General features: G+C 38.4%; 1 protein-coding gene and 1 long non-coding RNA gene across 11 annotated transcripts in view; one reads left to right on the top strand and one right to left on the bottom strand.

Annotated features, from left to right (window-relative positions):
* The window catches only part of LOC112868308 (uncharacterized), a 362521-nt gene that overhangs the window by 151763 nt on the left and 194212 nt on the right, over nucleotides 1–16546 (bottom strand). For all 7 annotated transcript variants that reach the window (XR_015254796.1, XR_015254792.1, XR_015254795.1 and 4 more), the window contains one exon: nucleotides 15345–15466. This is a non-coding gene — a long non-coding RNA (uncharacterized LOC112868308). The remainder of the gene's footprint in view (nucleotides 1–15344; nucleotides 15467–16546) is intronic.
* The window catches only part of PTGER3 (prostaglandin E receptor 3), a 181818-nt gene that overhangs the window by 154340 nt on the left and 10932 nt on the right, over nucleotides 1–16546 (top strand). The window lies entirely within an intron of this gene.

Raw genomic sequence — 16546 nt, 5'->3', positions numbered from 1 at the left:
AATAACTCCTCATATTCACAAATTCTACCCACACCCAAGGGGAGGTGGTTATATAGGTTGTGCACACTAGGGGGCAGAAATCTTAAAGGTCATGTTGGAATGCTGTCTACCACAGAGAGAACTGACTTAGGTAAATAGATCTCAATGTGTCCCAACAGACACATTGTCCCAACAGATAAGGGTCCAGTCATGTCCTGTTGATATTTCTGGTATTTAAGAAACCCCAGAAAATTGAGAAGGCATCTCCTAAAATTACTTTAGGAAAGTAACATCAAAATCAATGGGGAGATAGCATTGTGTCCTTATCTTTTAATGATAGCAAAATTTTGTTTTATGAATAAGAAAACCAAAATATAAAAGCATTAAAATATTTGTCTTTAGGAATCTGTGCTTATTTTGAAGTTTAATTATTTGTACTGTTCAAGAAAATTAGACCTATTAGAATAAGAGGTCAATCTTATAATTCCAAGTTAAAATGAGTAATTGATTCATTGCTTTAGACTTAACATTTCAGATGGAAATTTCATTTGAAACATTTAAGAGAAACTGAAGTTCACCATATCTAAAAACTTAATTTATTAGATTTATAAGAATTAATTAAGTTATTGGAAAGATTGTTAAGTCACACAATGTACTTAAAAGGAAATAAAAATATAGCATATTAATAAATGTGGCTAGATATTCAAAGAATTTAATTAAGTTGTAAAGTATTCCTTCAAAGTAATTATTAAACTTGCTAAATTGATAAGTTTCTTAATTCAATTTATAAACTAGCATACAAGCTTAAGAAAAACAAGGGTTTCAAATTAATTGAATACTAATTTTGCACCAAAATAATCTTGAATAGCTCTTTTCTAGGCACAAAAATTGATTTCAATAACGTGAAAATACACACAAGTTTCAGTTCTGCTATGATTTTTGTCAAGTCACTTAACTTCTCTTAGCCTCAGTTCCTCATCTGCAAAACGAGGACGTGGGTCATCTTGTTAACTTGCAGAGTTGCTGTAAAGAGTAAATGAGATATTTTGCATAAAGTGGTTGGCACATGTTAAGCTCTCAATATTGAGAGCTTAAGTGGAAAAAAATATGATTTTTCTCCTAAATATAAGGGCAAAGGTTTTGTTTAGTCTATCCGTACCAGGGACCTTTAAAGTTTAATCTTCCATATACCTTCTTAGATAGCAATTAGTATGTTATTTTACCAATAACGTTTGGAGGATTAATTTTAATGCCCAAGGCAATACAGTTACTTGTGTGAAACCCCAGAGGCAGTTGACCACACCCTTCAAATCTTCACCAGAAAGTCAATGTAGGAAAGTAATAGCAAACCAGTGTCCCATTTCAGTTTTTAAAATTGGAGGCACAGAGGACAAAAAGTAAGTATCAGGCTCCAGGGACTTTATGCAACCAGTGTTTCTGTGCCAGTATCTGGGGCCAAATTACTGGAACGGGATATAAACTCTAGGGGAAGGGGGAGGTTAGTATTCCCTCTAGGCTAATAGTCGCCTGGTGAAATGTTGCCGTATTTGTGTCAGAAGGAACAGAGGAATGCAGTGCTGTCTGGGCAGAGTGCAAACAGAAAATCCAGAGGAGAGTTGACACAATCACTCTACATGACTTAGAATGTATTGTAGTTGATACAGACCAATCCACTGTTACTGCATTCCCATATTTAGGGGCTAAACATGCTATTTCAAGGGGGGGAAAGCATAAAATTAATTATTCTGAGCACTTATAAAAATCTTCAAATATGTCTAATCTCTTGGGAAAAAAAGGCAACGATTTTTGATGTGTAGGGGAGGAAAATTTTTTTCTTTTACCCTTCTAGGTTCCTTTGGCTGGTCTATTAATTAAATTGACATAGGAAAACTTAGCAGGAGAAAGACAAATTTAATTGCATATGGGAGTGCCATAACAATATGAGACCCCCAGACAGTCAGGCAACTAAGGCTTATTGACATCTTGAGCTAAGAAGGGGGTAGGTGTCTGAGACTTCAAAGGGGAGAAAGACAATTCACAGGAAAATGGGAAGAGCAAATGTGTGGTAAACAGATGTTTGCCATGCAAAGTAAAGATAATAGGACACAGAAAGTTTACCATACCTGTCCCATATTCCTTGTAGTTTCATCTGGTGATTTGTTCTCTTCTGGGACAAGGCCCTCTATCTAAATTCTTTTAGGCAGCTAAGGGGATGGTAAAAACTCTTCCTTGAGTCTTTTGGGACATCATTGACTACAGCTCAAAGAATCTACCTGACTATGTAGCATATTTTGGGGAGGCTTGTTGTGAACCCCTTCAGATGATAACTCCAGGGGGAGAACAAACACAAATACAGAAAGGTACATCTGTGAGAGAGAGACAGGCAGAGAGACAGAGAGATGGGAGGAGTAGAGGAACAGAGAGAGACAGTCTCAGAAAAAGAAAGCAGAGAGAGAACAGATTCCAAGAGAAACTGAGAGAAGACACACAGAGAAAACAAACACAAAGAGGTGATATTAAAATAGAGAGGCCTCACACTGAGAGCTGATGAGACAAAAAGAATCTGAAAAATACATATATATATAATTTTCAAGGCCCCAAGAAAGCAGTCAGAGGACCAGGGAAGGAAAAAGAAAGAAAGGAAGATAACACAGGGCAACATTCAATTTAGTCAATATTTATTGAGTGCCCATGGGGAACATGGCAACCTCCTGGAACTTAAGTGGAAATAAATTCAATTTTCTCCTGTTCTGAAGGGTGGGGAGGTTCAAGTCTATGGAATTGCCTTGGGGCAGAGGAGGTATAAATACGGACAGGTCCATATTGTGCTTTGCTTCTAGATGGCTGGCCCAGCAATTCTGTGCCTTCTGGGGTGACCTGAAACTTTCTCTTCTCCCAGTTCCACGAAGGAAAAACAAATATTTAAGGAGAAACAAAGATGAAAGCATTATATTGTTGGTTTTCTTTTATACTTGTGATATCAGGTCTAAACAAGTGTTACTTAGTAGTAACACCATATTTGCTAGTTAAACATAAAAATCTAGAATCTATATATTTAAAAAGAGAAATGTTAAAAATTATTTTAAAAGACTGAATCAGAGGCCACTTTCATTAGTCTCCCTCCTTACCATGTCCTGACATATATGATAATGTGAAGTATTTTTTTTTATAAAATTTTTTTTCAATGTTTTCATTTATTTTTGAGACAGAGTGAGACAGAGCACGAGCAGGGGAGGGGCAGAGAGAGAGAGAGAGACACAGAATCTGAAGCAGGCTCCAGGCTCTGAGCTGTCAGCACAGAGCCTGATACGAGCTCGAACTCATGGACTGTGAGATAATGACCTGAGCCGAAGTCAGACGCTTAACCGACTGAGCCACCCAGGTGCCCCTGTGAAGTATTTTTAAAGCAAATCTCTCTTTATTTCAAACATCTCAGCCTAGAAAATATTTCTTAGGAATATCAGAATACACAGACACATATCTGATCGAAATGTCTCCAAAAGACCTGCGGAGAGGGAAATGTCTGTCACATGACTCATGGTATCCATCACACAAAAATAAACTAGAGGTTTAAGAGAAATACTACTATTCCTGGCAGTGGGTTCTATAAAATAGACTTTCAAGGAAAAGACACAGTCATCAAAACTCATTATACCTTATCAGCAAACCCACACCCATTCAGACTAACCCATCTGAAAAACCTAAAAAACAAAACAAAACAAAACACATGTGGCAGAACAATTTATGGGAATATTAGCTTACCTTTATTCTTCCTATATTTTCCTACCTCACAGCTAAACATTTGTTATTTCTTAGCCTCTGGTATTTTTTCACAGTGGAAAACAGAAGATGCTTAAAGTAAAGGGCTCTTTGTGATGTGAAGTGAGAGCTTGTTCAAGAAATTATGCTACTATTACCCTGAAGATGACAGTAGACAGGATTTTGAGAAACTCAGGAAGAGGTCAAAGTCAAGACCCACACATTGTTCAGTAGCAAAAATAGCATTCCAGGGAGGTGGCCCATGGCAGTAGGAATGTCTCTTCGATATACCACGAGAGTGGCACCCTGGACACCAGATTCCAAACTTCCAAACTCCAAAGATGCCCTTTGATGCCTCAAATGTGAGATGGAGCAAGAGAATGGCCAGATCAGAAGGATTGGATTCTAGTCTGGAACAGTGAAGATCACACTGGGACTCAGTAAGTAGACAAATGACTGTATCTCAGATGATGTAGTACTGACTACAACTAACTGCAGGACCACACAGCACAGCTTCATGGTATGGTGTGTTCCAGTAGTGACTCGAATTGAATTTTCTTTTTTTTTTTTTTTAATTTTTTTTAACGTTTATTTATTTTTGAGACAGAGAGAGACAGAGCATGAATGGGGGAGGGGCAGAGGGAGGGAGACACAGAATCCGAAACAGGCTCCAGGCTCTGAGCTGTCAGCACAGAGCCCGACGCAGGGCTCGAACTCAAGGACCGCGAGATCATGACCTGAGCCGAAGCCGGCCGCTCAACCCACTGAGCCACCCAGGCGCCCCTGAATTTTCTACCACCCTGGCAAAACAAGCTTAGAGAACAATTTGGGTTAATTTTATAAAAATAAACAAATGAGGTATTTTATATGTATCTGTATTTGTGATCTGGGTGTCATACCTGCCATGCAAACTTTGGCATCACATAGAACTAGGGCTGGGTAACCCTTGGGCACTTTACTCAATTTCTCCAAGTCTCAGTTTTCTCCATCTGTAAAATGGAGATAAAAGTAGAACTTAATTTATAAATTACTATAAGCAGTGAGGATTAAGTGCACATAAGGTTCGGTGCCTGGAACATAATAAGTATTCAATAATGGTTGCTATTTTTATTCAGTTTGAAAAATGAGTCCATCAGAAGTGAGACACAAAGCTTTCAGCCATTGTACAAACACAACTATTGCAAAGAGGGAAGCACCATCGGTTAGGCACACTGTTCACAAGATGAAAACAAGTTATTAATAGTTCTTCAAGAGAAATACACTATCCCTTGCTGGAAAAACAATATGAACACATGGCCAAGAAAAACAACCATTCCTCACAACTTTACCAACATGAGGCCATACCCACTCATAGCAGCATGTCCAATAAACTTCAAACCCATGGAAAAGAACAATCGAAGCAATTCAAAATACTTAATATGGCAATGGCTTTTCAAAAGTCAACTGCTACCCTTCTCCTCTTCATTTTTTCCCCTCCCTTCCTCCAACACAACCACATCAGAGGCTACAGATATTTATAATTCTCTGAGTGACTAACTGTGACAAACTTTTAGCAAGAAGGCTATGGAAATTGATAGAAGTATCTTAATATGACAGATATACTTCTCCAATGGAACATGGGAGTAGAGAGCATATTTAACTTTTGATAAACTAAAATAGCACCTTAAAAATTGAATGACTCCACACAGGGACTTAAGAGTAGAGCCAGTTTCAGGTCAGATAAGGCTCCAGCTACTAGGTAATCAGGTGTGCGTTTATGTTAGAAATCTTAGCTTGACCTCACTGTCTATTCATTTTTGCATGCCTCTATCCTGCCCAGATCATTTGGAACTAATCACTCGTCTCCGGTCTGTGACTTAATGGGCCCTGGTGGAAAAACCATTACTTCACAGTTCAAAAAATATTTCTTGAGCTTTTGTAGGATGAGGGAGGATCAGGACCAGTGGCAGACATACGATTGCAAAGGCAGGTTGGGCAACTGCACAGGGCTTTGAACAATATGCTAAAAAGAGGTGATGTGAATAGAGTTGTTCCTTAGACATACCTGATGAGGTAAGGAGAACACATGTATGTGAGAGAGCATGGAGGATGAAAAGGTAACTAGAAATCCAATAAGCTATTCAGAACAGAGACACTGAGGCAGAAATAAGCGCAACCACCTTCGTCCTGTTGCCAGGGTGAAATAAAAAAGTCCAAGTTTGAGTTCTGGTGCCTTCACAAAGGGCCCTGTCTTGGAGTCTCAGCCTATGGGAACACCTTAAGTACTGCCAGTCTGATTGAGCTGCTAGTGCCCTCTAGTGGTGGCCCACATGATGGCCATAAGCTTGTGAACCATCCAATTCCTGACCCATTTCCCAAGTACCCACCACCATGTGCTGGCTTCTGTGATAGCTGCTGGAGCCACAGATCTTCAAGACATTGGTTTTCCACCGAAGAAGCTCAAAGTTTACGATGTGAGACACAGAGATGAACACATCAGAATCATAGTCAGGGCAAAAAAAAAAAAAAATGTGGAATCACAAACTGCATAAAACAGAGTTCCTACAGAAGAGAGATGATTAACTTTTGGGTCTGGGGGCTTTGATGGTGGTTTGATGTCTGGGTTGGCAGTGACAAAGGCCTCCTGGAAGATGTGATTGGGCTCTGAAAGATTAGTAGGACTTCATTAGGCAATTAGTATGAGATGAGTTTTCTAGGAACAGAGATCAACAGGGGTTACTTGGAGAACTGCGAGTAATTGTAATTAGGAACATCGAATGGGAATACAGTTAGATAGATTTTCTACTGGCCCATTCTGAGGGAAACTAAATGGTACTCAGTGTTTCCCAAACTGCTCCATTCAACAAACATTTATTAAGCATCTTCTGTAGGCAATGGATTCAATATTATTCTAGTCCTCAGGATGCTTACAGTCAAGCATTAAGACAAATTCAGACAGAAATATGAAGGGATAGTTTCTATAAAGAGCAAATTATACACAAGTAGCAGTTGGTAGCAAAGAACAGAAGGATTTATATTGAAAGAGGCAATCAAGGAAGCCTTTCCAAAGTAGGAAACACGACGTGAGCATGAAATGAAAGAACACACAAGCAGGAATTTGCCAGATGGTAGTCCATGGGGAGGTTGTTTCTGGAATGTGTGATGCACTGGCTGAATGTCTTCCTGCCTCTCTGGTCACGTTTACTTTACTTCCCTGGCTCCCCTTTTTCTCACCCTGCTGTGACCAATCCCTCAAGGTTCTGTGCTCAGCACTCAGCTCTTTGCTTTGTTCTTTCTCAATGACTTTATTCGCACCCATGGCGTCCACTGTGAACTTCAAACATTTTATTTAATGGAGACCCCACATTACTGAGTGCATTCCTTTTTACCTAGAAAGTCATACTATCCCTAATGACATGAGCTGCAAATGGAATCCACCATCTTGAATGTCTGAGATCCTCTCCCTTGGTTGGTTGTCCCATCCACTCTTTAGTTGTCTGGTGTAAGTCAAGAACCTTGAAAAGACCTTACTTTTTTCTTTTCTCTCCCCAACATCCAGTGCCTTTCCAAGCTCTGCAGAATTCATACATCCTTTTCTTTTTGTGTCCACTATTACTGCCTTATATTAGTCCCATAATCTCTTACCTGGCTGATTGCAGTGGTCTCCTAATCGGTCTTTCTGCTTCTAGCTTACCCCTCAGTTTATCTGCTTCACGATATTTCTAATAAGCAAGTCTGATCTTGTATTATATACCATCCACTCCTCCTGCTTACAATGCTTCCGTGTTTCCTACAGCCTTCAGAATCAGGTCTCAGCTCCTTAGGGTGATAGACAAAACTCTCCTTCTAACCTCTTTAGCACCATTTGCTGTCCTCTGCTTCAAGGAATTTTCCAGGAATTCCAAACTTATTGTAGGCCCTCCTAAACATCATGTTATTTCATATTTTCCTGCCTTGAAAAGCTGTCATCTAGAGTGGTCTCCCCATCATGTTTCCCACATGGAAAACTCCAATTTAATCCCCCCAAACTCAGTTTCATGTCACTTCCCCTCATTGAGCCTTTCCTGGACCCTCCCTTTTTGATAGATAACCACTTTCTTCTTTGGGCTACTTCCTGGACCATGTGTGTACGTATATTATGATGTCGTTTTGTGACCATCTGTTTACCTGTCTGTGTTCCTTGCTTCAGGCTGAAGCAGCAGTACAGCAGGGTAATTAAGAAACTGGAACTGAATCCTAGCTCTGCCACTTATCAGAGTGAATTTAGTCTTGTGAAGTTGTTTTCAGGTTAATGTGCCTCAAGTGCTTTGAACAGTGTCTGCCATAGAGTAAGTGTTATGCAAAAGTTTGCTTTAATTTTTTTTTTAATTTTTAATTTTTATTTTTTTCAAGTGGCTGTCTGCCCAGTGTGGGGCCCAACATGGGGCTTGAACTCACAACCCTGAGGTCAAGACCTGAGTTGAGATAAAGATTGGACACTTAAGCCACTCAGACATCTGAGCCACCCAGACACCCCTGTTCTGATTTTTGCCCATGAAACTATGTCTTATTCATCTCCATTTTCCTAAAGTCTAACACAGTATATGGGACAAATGTTTGTTGAGAGAAGGAATGACAATCTTTGGTTCTTTCCTTTTCCTTGCTCAATTATCTAATGAATCCCTAAGTCCTGCTGGGTTTTCCTTTACAATGTCTTCTGCATTTAATTTTCTTTCTGTAGTTACTATCAACATTCTTTCATTTATTCAACAGAAAGTTATCAGTAATCAACAGTTTAAAAGGCACCACTCTGCTGAGAATACTGCTTTGAACAAGACAAAGTCCCTCTGCTATGGAGTCCCTCTGCTTACATTCTAGCAGATGGTACAGACGCTAAATAATAGTACATTAATTATTTGATTGTAAGTGTGATATGTATCTTAACCTAGTGTTGAAGGTCAGAAAGTTTCCCTCAGAGAGGAAATTTCACTGATATATGAAAACCTAGGAGTAAATAGCTTAAGCATAAGGTGGTAGCAGCTGTGGTAGAGAGCATCCAGGCAAAAGAAACATCCTGTGGAAATCCCTGAGCCAGGAAGAAATTTGACACACATAGATTTTGAGTTCCTTGTCTGGATTATTACTACAAATGCTACCTGATCTCTGTACAAGATGACCTTCCATACAGTTCTAGAATTACACTTTCTATCATGTTGATTCCCTGCTCAGAAAACTTCCATGATTCTCTGTTGCCTCCTGAATGACATATTAATTCCCCAGTTGTTTCTCATGACCCAGTGCAATATGGGCTCTAGTAATGGTCCAGTTTTTTCTCTCATAAGTCATCTACATTTATATTCAGCAATAACCATCATGAACTATTTGATAATCCTGCACATTCCTTATTTTTTGTTACTTTCCCACATTTATCCATGTTGTTATAGTCACTAAAATGCCTTTCTTTTCTATTCCTATCCATGCTTTTATTTCTACAAAACAATATTTACTTGTTCTTTGTGTGACATGCTTTGGTATTTTCTATTCTAGTCTATTTTATTCTATTTCAGTTTTTAAAACAATCAAGTAGTAACCTACCAAAGTGATTTCACAACCCACTAATGGATCTTAACCCACAGTTGAAAACTGCCCTAAATAGACTTTAAGATTTTTCCATGATTCTTGAATGAGGTTGGCTTTAGTAGATTCTAAGTTTTCTTCCAGCAGTAGAATCCTCTAACTCAGTTACATCTTGAATTTTGGGCACCTGTATTCTCTCAAGACGGCATGGTAAAATTCTGCATGAACACATGATGAATGGGGGAGCTAATCATACAGAGCCAAGGAACCCTGAAGATACTTGGCAGTGCATCTTAATTTGTAGGACATGTCACACTTTGCTTTTACAATACTGGCAATGTTCTGAACTGAAATTGCTAATTGTATTGAGCTGTTCCAAATCATATACTGGGCAAAGATGAACATGGAGGAGAATTTCCAGTTGTAACTGAGAAAACAAACAAACAAACAAACAAAAGCCACCATTAGCAAGTAAATCCATGGCAATTAGATGCAACTGTAGTTCATATTATGTACTAAATATACTTTTGTGGATAGACTGCTCTATAACTGCCCAAGGGGAATACTTGAAGCTTTTGTAATAACCACTCCTCAAAGAATCTGTTTTTCTTTTTTTTTTTTTTAATTTTTTTTAACGTTTATTTATTTTTGAGACAGAGAGAGACAGAGCATGAACAGGGGAGGGGCAGAGAGAGGGAGACATAGAATCTGAAACAGGCTCCAGACTCTGAGCTGTCAGCACAGAGCCTGACGCGGGGCTCGAACTCATGGACCGTGAGATCATGACCTGAGCCGAAGTCGGACGCCCAACCGACCGAGCCACCCAGGGGCCCCATATTTGAAAAATCTGTTTTTCAAAATCATTTTTATATCATGTTAACTTTCAGTAGACAATTTCAGTTTTTCAGTATCTCTTCTATTTTAGATTTTGCAATGTCAACACCTGGATCAACCTGTCATCTTGTTAATGTTCTTCAAATCTTTGTCTCCAGCCCAGAGTACATTTGTGTTTCATTTTTTCTATATATCCTACTGCCAACTGGATGTGGCTATAATAATGACCCCCAAACACCCCAAACTCATCAATCTAAAATTGAATTCATTATCATCACCCTAAATCACACCCCTCCATCCCCCGCATCTTACTTTGATTAGAGAATGACAAACCATCTTTCCACTTAAGCGAGAGATCAGTGGCATCAGGCTTGACTTCTTCTTCAACTAACTTGCCATAATTCTTCCTGATGTTGCATCCTATATGCTTCTTAAATCTATCTACTTCTCTCCAACCTTCCTGCCTCTACTGATGTTCAAGTCTCCCAAATCGTCCTCCTGCCATCTTTCCTAACATATTTCACAAAGTGGCCATTGTCACATGTCATTCTCTAGCTGGAAACCATTCAGTTAACTATTAATTCCATTTAGGAAAGATTCTAATGGAAAGTACCTAAAATTGCTTGCAAAGCCCCCCTGAACTGTCCTCTACCAACTGTTCTTGTCTTGTTTTCATTCTCCTTTTCTCTTCCTTCTCTATATCTCTCTGTCCATTCTTATTCTACCCACCAATTACTTTTAAAAAGTTCTTTATGTTTCAGATACTTTTTTTGGGGGGTGGGTCTGCAACACTCCTTTTTTACTAGAGAGCTATTATTACTCTTCCCTCAAGCCACATCTTAGATATCCCATAGAAAACATTCCTGGAGTTTTCTAAGTCCAGGCTTTGGGGTCCTCCTGTCCTCCCTTAGTTCCCTATTGCTCACCATTATGCTATATTGAAATAACCTGTTCACTTCAGTCCAACATTATGATCACAGAAATTATTCAACATCATATCTCTATTGCCTAGTACATAACAGGTGTATGTTAATATTTCTAGAATGAACAAATATCTTCTGATTTACTCTCTGTCAAGTGGTAAAGAGACTCTCCTTTGGGAGGGCCCTATGGTGTCAGCCATGCAGGTAACTTGGGAGATAAGTTTATGCAACCCTGGGATAAAGTATTGGAAAACTATTTTGATTGTAAATGATGACTTAAGTCATGACTTAGGTCATGATCTTTAAACAGTATCAGTAGCATACCTTACTTAAAGAAATGTCCATATATTTTATGTGTCTAACTTTACAAACTCAGGAATGGGTAAAAAGGGGAGGGTTATTTTTGGCTCCATAAAATCCCAGTATTTCAGGTAATCTCTTTTCTCTTTCAAAAATTTTTTTAATTAATTATTATTTTTTTTTTTTAAGAAAGAAAGAGAGAGCAGGGGAGGGGCAGAGAGAGGAGGAGACACAGAATCTGAAGCAGGTTCCAGGCTCTGAGCTGTCAGCACAGAGCCTGACACGGAGCTCAAACACACAAGTGGTGAGATTATGACCTGAGCTGAAGTCAGATGCTCAAACAACTGAGCGACCCAGGTTCCCTCAGGTAATCTCTTTTCTTAGACAACTAAATTTTACTCCTTACCAGATTCATAATTCTCAGATCAATGGGGCTTTCACCAGTTTCATTCACTTATTCTCACTCATCTATTTCTCACTGATAGAATATCTACTAAGTGCCAGATACTGAAAATACTAAATGAGTGAGATTTCATCCCTTCCCTTAAGATCCCATCTATTCAGAGCTGGGAGGAAGGAGGGAGGAAACAGACATGGAAGCTGTTATAATATAGATGCCCTCCAAGCTCATGCAAACTTGAACTTAGCCAAAGAATTCCACTGAGGCATTAAAAAAAATGTTAAGGATGAGAAAGTTTTGCTTTATGTAGGAAAAAAAAAACAAAATACGTTTTATGAGTGGTAACTCTTCTGAGAGGAGAACATACTGCAAAGAGCAGATACCATAAGGGGAAGATATTTTTGCTTATGGAACTGGAAAGATTCTCATTGCATTAGTTCACATTTAGTCAATGCCATTTGAGTTTGTTACCCTTTTATTGAATTCCATTCATAACTGAAACACAAATAGTCTGACAAAGTCTAGACATTTTTTTAAAGACGTATAGGCAAAATATAGCCAATGTGATGAGAGTTTGTGCTTAGTTACGGGTGGTCAACACTTACATCTTTTGACAATTATTAAAATGTAAATGTCAATGGTGAGGCTGCTAATGCTGATACCAGAAGAGTGGGAAAGTATGCTAAAGGATTTTTGCAAAATTAAGAAAAATTTGAAATTAGCAAAACATTTCTGAACAGAATGGTTCGGCAATTGTCACAAGCTAAGCATTCTTCAAAATACATTTCTGGGGCTCTTAGATAAATATTTAGAGCCTCGTTGAATCTCTTGCTATTTCTTTAACACACTTTGCTGTATGACATCTTATACCTTTTCTGTTCTTTCTGATTGGCACAGCCTTCAGCCCCTTAGATGCCTGTTATACTCAAATCTCATCTCTTCTGTGGAGCACCACAGCAGAATCAATAGAAATCTCTCAGGCTGAATTAATTCCTCCCCACTCATTTTGTGCCCACAACATTTTGTGATTTGCCTTTCAAATTGCCCTTATTACATTATATTATCCTTGTTGGTAGATGTTTCTTGGTTTCCTAACAGACTGGGAGCTACTCATTAATTCCTCAGCCACAGGACCCAACAGTGTCTGATATACATTAAAGCTTCCATCTAGACAGGTTGAATGGCTGGATCCTTCTAATATTTTTCTCCATCTCTTCTGTGTCACTGTAATATCAAGTTTCTCCAGTTTGGGCTAACTTCATGATGGATGTTATTAAAAATTTTGAATCTGGGGTGCTTGGGTGGCTCAGTCAGTTAAGCATCTGCCTTTGGCTCAAGTCATGATCTAATGGTTTGTGGGTTCTCTGTGGGCTCTCTGCTGTCAGTGCAGAGCCCGCTTCAGATCTTCTGTCTCCCTCTCTCTCTGCTCCTCCCCTGCTCACATGTGCTTTCACTCTCTCTCTCTCTCTCAATAAATAAATAAATATTTAAAAAAATTTTAAGTTCAGATCTCACAATTAAGATATAATGTTTTTTGTTTTGTTTTGTTTTGTTTTTTTACTTTGACACAAATTTATCTTGGAAAAAGCAAGGGATTGTAGTTTTAAAACCCATCCCTGTCATTGACAGATTATGTGGTTTGGGACAATCAATTTTCTTGCCTTGGACATTACTAAACTATCTCTATATTCCCCATCTTCTCTAATTCTATGAACCTATATCCTTTTCGGAATTCACACAAAATTAATCGTCTAGATCACACAATTGTGTATTTAATTAACAGTTTTTAACAGTTTTTATTGACCTTGACCTTGTTTCTTTGCTTTGCTTTTCCTTAAAAACACATAACCAAATTGAAGTTCTTTATCGTTTACTATAATGTTGTTAGGGCCCTGAGAGTCAGATGTACATTCAATTCTTGACCTGTCACTTATAAAACTAACTTTATATTATAGGTGAGTTTAACAAGGCCAAGCCTCAGTTTTTTCCTGTGTGAAATGAGAATAATAATACTAGTGCAGATTGTATAGTGATGCAGAAGTCTTAATAACACATACATGTTCACTGATGAGTTAATCACTAGCTTCTATTTTCTCCCATTACGTATAATGTTTTATCTGTTTCTTGCTGATTGCCAGATATTGTAAAATCTAATGCCAATATAATGCCAAGTAAATACAGTGCCAAGTGCAATTGCAAATCTTGTCACAGACGCAAAGCTTCACGAAATCAATTAAAATAAAGTCACATAATTTCTAAACACACATGTAAAGCCATTGACAAATAAATTGAGGAAAAGAAACTAATAAAAATATAACAGACTAGGCTTCTTAAAGATACTGAATGGAATATGGGAATAAATAGGTAAGTCTCTCTAGTATTTATCACAAAAAGTGACCATATTCATGATCATGCTCTAAAAAGTTTTAAAAGGACATTTTTATTGTGATTCATTTTTTTTTAATGCTCAAACTTAATTATTTAGTTTCTTTGCTTTTCTAAGAAGTAACTTATGGAGGCAATGAGCAAGAGGATGAAATTCAGCATGAGAATAGGGAATCTCACCCCGCATGTGTCTTGGGGCAGACCAGGGACAGCAGCCAAGACCACATGGTCTCATTTCTGCCTCAGGTCAGCCCTGGTGGTGCTGCTTATCAGCGACAAGAGAAGCAAAGGAGAATAACATAAAGACTGCTCATCCGACTGTATGTTTGACATCTAGTAATTTCTTTTAAATTTCAACCCGGGGCGCCTGGGTGGCTCAGCCGGTTAAGCGTCCGACGTCAGCTCAGGTCACGATCTCGCGGTCCGTGAGTTCGAGCCCCGGGTCGGGCTCTGGGCTGATGGCTCAGAGCCTGGAGCCTGCTTCCATTCTGTGTCTCCCTCTCTCTCTGCCCTTCCCCCATTCATGCTCTGTCTCTCTCTGTCTCAAAAATAAAAAACGTTGAAAAAAAAATTTAAAATTTCAACCTAAGCAACTCTATTCAAATATGAAAAATAAACTAATAATTTCAAAACTCCAGTAGCAGTTTAGTAAACATTAATTTCACTTGTTTCTATAACATTTTACAATAAAAAAGGTGATTTCATTACTTTTTTTGTTCTATTAGTAACTGTGAAAAAACAAAAACAGGTATTATTTCACTTTTACTCCTGAAAAAGCAAAAGTTGGCAACGTCCACTTAAACAGTCAGAGATAGGACACAGGCTCCCTGACTCCAGGACACAATGGTAAAGATGTCCTATGATGTCCCTTCTCTTTCCCCAGTAATACTAAAGTCTTTACACTGTAGTTCTAATTCTCATTACAATCTTTTCAAGGTAGATTTTGTTGACCCCAAATATAGGTAAGAAATCTGAGATTCAAAAAGATTAAATAAACTTACCCAAAGTCACTGGTAAACCTAGCTTCCTACCTCCACATCCTCACTATTTTTCACCCCTTTCTTTGCTGAAGTTCAGTGTTGAATGTATTTATTAACAATAGAAGAACTATAGAGCGTGCCCCTGGACTAGGGTATGGTGTCATGCCTCTTTGGGACTCAGTTTACCTGTCAAAAGGAGGGAGGGAAGGGGGGAGGAGGTGAATTTACCAGTGAAAATGGTGGACTTACCCAGAGTGGTAATTTTCCATGATGGGGAAGATCAATCAGTGCCTCCTTGATCTCTCCAAATTCTGGCTGAGAGACAGTTCACCCAGTTCGGGGGTCTGCATAATAATGGGGTTCAGGGATACCTGAATAAAGAGATTCCCATGCAGGTCAGACCTGTGGCAGTGGGGTTGCTTCTTGTTTTGTAAGCCATGTTTAAAACTAGTATGTGGTTAAACACTGAAACAACCAAGAAGCACATTGAAAAGTGAGTCTCACACTCCCTGACTCCCCTCCTCATGAGCAACCCTTGAATATCCTTCAAGAGACTGATCTTGCCCAAAGCTGTCTCCCAGAGCGTTCAACTTAAATCTCAAGCCACACTGAGTAGGGTGCTTTAGATACATTGCTTATTTGTAGCTAGATGGAGCACCGTAGTAAATCACCCCTTTTTACAGATAAGGAAATCTAAGCCCAGAATGGGGGAAAAAAAATAGAGAACTATACCCACAGAGAAGAGGCTTTAAAGAATAATAGAATTTTAGAAAGTCTGTCAGGGAAAAAAAGTGATTATTTTAAACCTTTCGGTCTATTCAGTTGTAATTACTGGTACATTTGAGACATAAAATTTAAAAATGATACATTTATTTTACCTTTGTGCTCTTTTTCTATATACTTTCTAAAGGTGATACTAAAGAGCAATGAAATGACCAAAAACCATGTTGCACCAAAAAAAAAAAAAAAAAAAAAGAAAGAAATTAAGAAACCCAAAAAAGAATCTGTAATTCGTATAAATCTCTAGACTAAACAGCTCAGGTCACTGCCTCCATCACCCCATTTAGCCAACTGAGATGTGAACTATAAAGAGATTCAATAAACTCCTAAGGTCACAGAATTTAAAGTCTGCTATGAAAATATACCAGCTATTCTTGCACCATTCACTGTTTTTGATGGCTATCTATGCATATTATAGTACAAATATAAAATCTCATTTAATAAAGCAATAAAGAGAATACATCAGCTGAAACTATGGTCAGTAAACTGTAGATTGAATTTATGCATTGCAAGTGACCATTTACTTCTACTTACAGTACCTCAAGTCATGGATTATTTGGAAAGGGTTTTTCATATGGGTGATATAAATTACATAAATGAGACAAAGATGATGAACATATGCACTTTTAGGTTATATTAAAGTTGTAGCAGGGGCGCCTGGGTGGCGCAGT

This window comes from Puma concolor, chromosome C1 (genome assembly GCF_028749965.1).
Source record: "Puma concolor isolate L17-30 chromosome C1, mPumCon1.1.hap2, whole genome shotgun sequence".
In the NCBI taxonomy this organism is placed as follows: domain Eukaryota; kingdom Metazoa; phylum Chordata; class Mammalia; order Carnivora; family Felidae; genus Puma; species Puma concolor.
This window is presented reverse-complemented; position numbering and strand designations above follow the sequence as displayed.